The following is a 4,415-nucleotide window of genomic DNA, read 5'->3' as shown; positions in this document are numbered from 1 at the left end:
AGAAGCCTTCCACACACCAAAAAAAAAAAAAAAAAAAAAAAAAAACCACAACCTGGAGAGTAATGATCCTGAGCAAAGACTAGAGCTGATTCCATGACAGTATACTCCAAGGACGGAGAAACCCCATATCTTATAGGGCAAGTGAATTCCTTTTCGAATGACCCCAATATTTACTGTGCCAGGGCAGGAGGGAAAAAAAAAATAAATACAAAAAACACAAAACCTTGGTTATGTATATATATATATATATATATATATATATATATATATATATATATATATATATCTTACCTTCATTTATTATTGTTATTATTATTTTTATTTACCTAGCTATTTTGGTCGATTCCTCAGTTTGGATGTGATTATTGAAATTGTTGGCCCCAATTATTCTTTTTTTTTTTTTTTCTTTCTCTTCCTTTCTTTTCTTTCGTTATGTGCTACGCCATGTTTCTTATTTCAAGACCACGGCGTGTTTTTTGTTTGTTTGTGTTTGTTTTTAGTTTGTTTTGGTTTGTTTTTTATCTGTTTTTTTTGTGGTGCTTACCGTTATAGCTGGAGTCCTCACTGGATATTTGACACTTCTTTTGGTACTGGTGGAGTGTTTCAACTTCTTTTTCTCCTTCATTTCCCAAATCGATGATGAGAACCTCTAGAAGGATTCTGCCCATTTTCGGGGTATTAAACTCTTACCCCGGTTTATTTATTTTCTCTTTTTCAGGCAAAACCACGCAACTTGAACTAGCTACCCCTGCCCCTACTTAGAGGGGGAAATAAGGGAGGCATCAAGACCAAACTGATGCAAGACTACTAAGTAGTTGGTTAGAGACAGAGGGGACCACATATTCTAGCCGCCCTGGGGGTGAGGGAAGAGGAAATGGGAGGTAAGACAGAAACGGGGGTGTAGGGAGGACAATTTGGGGATGGGAATCCCCCCTGATTTTATGTAAATATGTACCTAAAATATTATTGTCAACAATATGTAAGCCACTATGATCAAAATAAAAATTATATTAAAAAAAAAGAATTTGTTCATAAGTTTTGTTTTTATTATAGTCAGACCCTCCAATGGTCTGAGGGACAGTGAACTGGCCCCCTGTTTAAAAAGTTTGAGGATCCCTGGTTTAGAAAATGCAAAGAACATTCTTAAAAACAATTATAATATTTAAGACTAAAAATTACTGTTATATGGTGATGAGCACTGTAAAAAGAGTCTATAGCATTCAGGTACCTTATCCAAGGAGCTCTGTGTAGACAGATATTAGAAAATATAGATAGATAAAATCAAATGAAAAATAAATGATTGAAAATATTTGGTAAGGGATCACAGTGAACACTGTATTAGGAGACCAACAGAAAGTATCTCTGTAATGTGAAACTAGGGTATCCAAACTATATCTCGCTGATTCATTATTAACAGAAGCATTAAGATTATTATAGTGCTCGCTTCGGCAGCACATATACTAAAATTGGAACGATACAGAGAAGATTAGCATGGCCCCTGCGCAAAGATGACACGCAAATTCGTGAAGCGTTCCATATTTTTTAAAAAAAAAGAGATTATTATAAACATACTAGAACAGAAATTAAGGCACCAAAACATTCTAATAATGAACACTAGTGGAAGTTCACATCCTGCAGCTGTTTTTCTGTTGATAAAAAAAAAGTTAAACATTAGAAATTATTATAGACATCTCTAAGAAGCATCCCATTAAACATCCACTAATTTAAACAGCTATATTCATAGCAGCAAGTTTCTTTGAGATAGAAAAAAGAATATTGGCTGCTGGAGATTTTACAGACTAGTTTGCTATTTCCTTTATATGTTTAATCATATCCCTGATTTAAATTGAAAAGACATATATTCAAAATATCTGACCTTTTTGTAATAATAAAATTGTAATTGAATAACTATGAGATAGAGTTACAAAGTTGTTTATGATTTGAGTTTCAATAATGACATGTTTATTATTCATCCTTTCAACAGTGGACATTTCCCAACACTATTGTACCTACATTCCCTCCTGCCCTCCTGTCTCCCTCCTCCTGCCTACCTCTATGGCAGATATTTCCACCCCCTCCCAACTTTTAGCATCCATTTCTTGTCCGGAGTGATGATTTTCAACTACTTTTGTCATAGTGGTCTATTTTCTGCCCTAGCTGCATTCCTGCTCTTGTATTAAGCTACTTCCTATGTACCACTCCCTTCTAGTCATCATCACTATTGTCTTAGGATATTTTTTTTACTCTGATCACTTTTTTTATATTAATAATTTTTATTTTGACCAAAGTGGATTACAAATCATTCACAGTAGTATTTCAGGTACATAGTGACATTGAATCAGCAGCATTCCCACCACCAATGTTGTTCTCCCTCCAACCCTGTTCCCAGCATGTATCTCCCTTATCGACCATATATATATTCAAGATTTTATATATATATATATATATATATATATATATATATATATATATATATTCTTCTCTATCTGAATTATTTCACTCAGCATAATGCATCCATGTATAAGAACATTTCATGATTACTTTTTTTCCTAATAGCTGTGTGGTATTCCATTGTGTAGATGTACCACAGTTTCTTTATCCACTTATCTCTTCTTGGACACATGGGTTGTTTCCAAATTTTGGATATTCTAAATATTGCTGCAACAAACATAGGAGGGCAGCTGCTTTTTCTGCCTTGTGTTTTGGGGTCCCTATGATATATTCCCAGAATCAGTATTGCTAGGTCATACTGAAGAACAATTTCTAGTTTTTGTCAAGAATTTCCATATTGTTTTCCCCAAAGGCTGGACCAGTCTACATTTCCATCGGCAGTGAATGAGAGTCCCACTCTCTCCACATCCATACCAGCACCGGTTGTTTCTGTTATTTTTGATGTGTGAATTTGTGCCTTTTTTTTTTATAAACCTGTGTAAACAAGTGGGGTTTTTTGGGTAATAGTTTTATTTAAGCACCATGATTACAAACATGCTTGTAGTTGGTTCAACTGTTCAAAGACTGGTACAAAATAGCCCTAGGCCCCCTGCAGGCTACACCTGATAGGAAGAAAAGAGCCTACTGAGAGGAAGTTGTTATCAAGTCACTTTTAATTCTGCTCTCTCCACATGTGGACACAATGTGAACCCTATATACACACTGAGCTTTTGATGGCTGGTAACAAAATATACAACTGTCACCATTAAAAAAAAACGAGTTTGCTGCCCCTCATCCTACAACAGATATTAAAAAAGTCATATTCACACCCTTGATACCACCCTTTGATATGGAAATTTGGAGAAAGGGACTCTAAGGCCCAAGACTGAGGTAGGTCAGCATAAAACATGTCCCATGAGCTTCCCCAGCACAAGAAATTACATATATGGGAGTCTGGGGTAGACATTAAGGCTTGAGCTCTTGGGCCCTCTTCACCCACAAAGGGCTCCCCCAGGACTGGAGGTGTCAAAAAATGAAAGAAGAGAAACAGAACTGTTTGTTATCTCCTGTGTTTTTTATTTGCTCTCCATAATGATTAATGCTGTAGAACATTTTTTCATGTGGCTTTCAGCCATCTGTATTTCTTCTTTAAGGAAATATCTGTTCATCTCTTCTCCCCATTTTTTGAAGGAGTTGGATTTTTTTCTTGTTATGCTTTAACAGCATCTTATATATCTTAGATATTAACCCCTATTCAGATGGATATTGAGTAAATAGTTTCTCCCAGTCCTTGGAGAGACTTTGTATCCTGCTCACTATTTCCTTTGAGGTGCAGAACACTTCTTAGTCTTAATTGCTTGTCTTTGCTTCCATGTGCTTGGTTAGTAATGTTTCATCCTTGAAAATGTATCTTGTCTTCAATGTCATGAATAGTATTCCCTATGTTTTCCTCAATCTACATTATAGATTTAGGTCTGATAGCAAGGCCTTTAATCTTTTTGTATGGCATTAAAAAAAAAGATCTGAGTTAATTTTGGGCATGTAAATAAACTCCACTAGTTAAAAAAAACTTTCCTTAGTCCACTTTGCATGTTTTGGTCCTTTATCAAAAACTATTTGATTGTACACCTGAGGATTTGTCTCAGGATAATCAAGTATATTATATTGATCTGAGAATCTATCTTTATTTCAGCACCATGCTATGTTTATTACTACTGCTTTATAGTACAGTTTAAAGTTGGGGAAAATGATGCTTCCCATTCATTATTTTTTACCTGAGGCTTGCTTTTAGCTTTTCATGGAGCTTTATTGTTCCATATGAGTTTCAAAAGTATTTGATCTATTTCTTTGAATATGTCTTGGGTATTCATATAGAGACTGCATTAAATATTTACTATGCTTTCAGGAGTCTTACCATTTTAATAATATTAATCCTCCCAATACATGAGCAGGGGATATGTTTTTATTTCCTTGTGTCTTCTTTT

The 4,415-nt window shown here is 34.9% G+C and overlaps 1 non-coding gene across 1 annotated transcript; it reads left to right on the top strand.

The window, feature by feature from the left end:
* Positions 1–1,436: 1,436 nt before the first annotated feature.
* On the top strand, positions 1,437–1,543 carry LOC125996048 (U6 spliceosomal RNA). Its single transcript, XR_007491206.1, has one exon. It is a non-coding gene; the product is annotated as a U6 spliceosomal RNA (small nuclear RNA).
* Positions 1,544–4,415: the final 2,872 nt, after the last annotated feature.

The sequence above is a fragment of the Suncus etruscus genome, chromosome 1 (assembly GCF_024139225.1).
Source record: "Suncus etruscus isolate mSunEtr1 chromosome 1, mSunEtr1.pri.cur, whole genome shotgun sequence".
In the NCBI taxonomy this organism is placed as follows: domain Eukaryota; kingdom Metazoa; phylum Chordata; class Mammalia; order Eulipotyphla; family Soricidae; genus Suncus; species Suncus etruscus.
The sequence above is the reverse complement of the archived record's forward strand: the minus strand, read 5'-3'. Positions and strand labels throughout refer to the sequence as shown.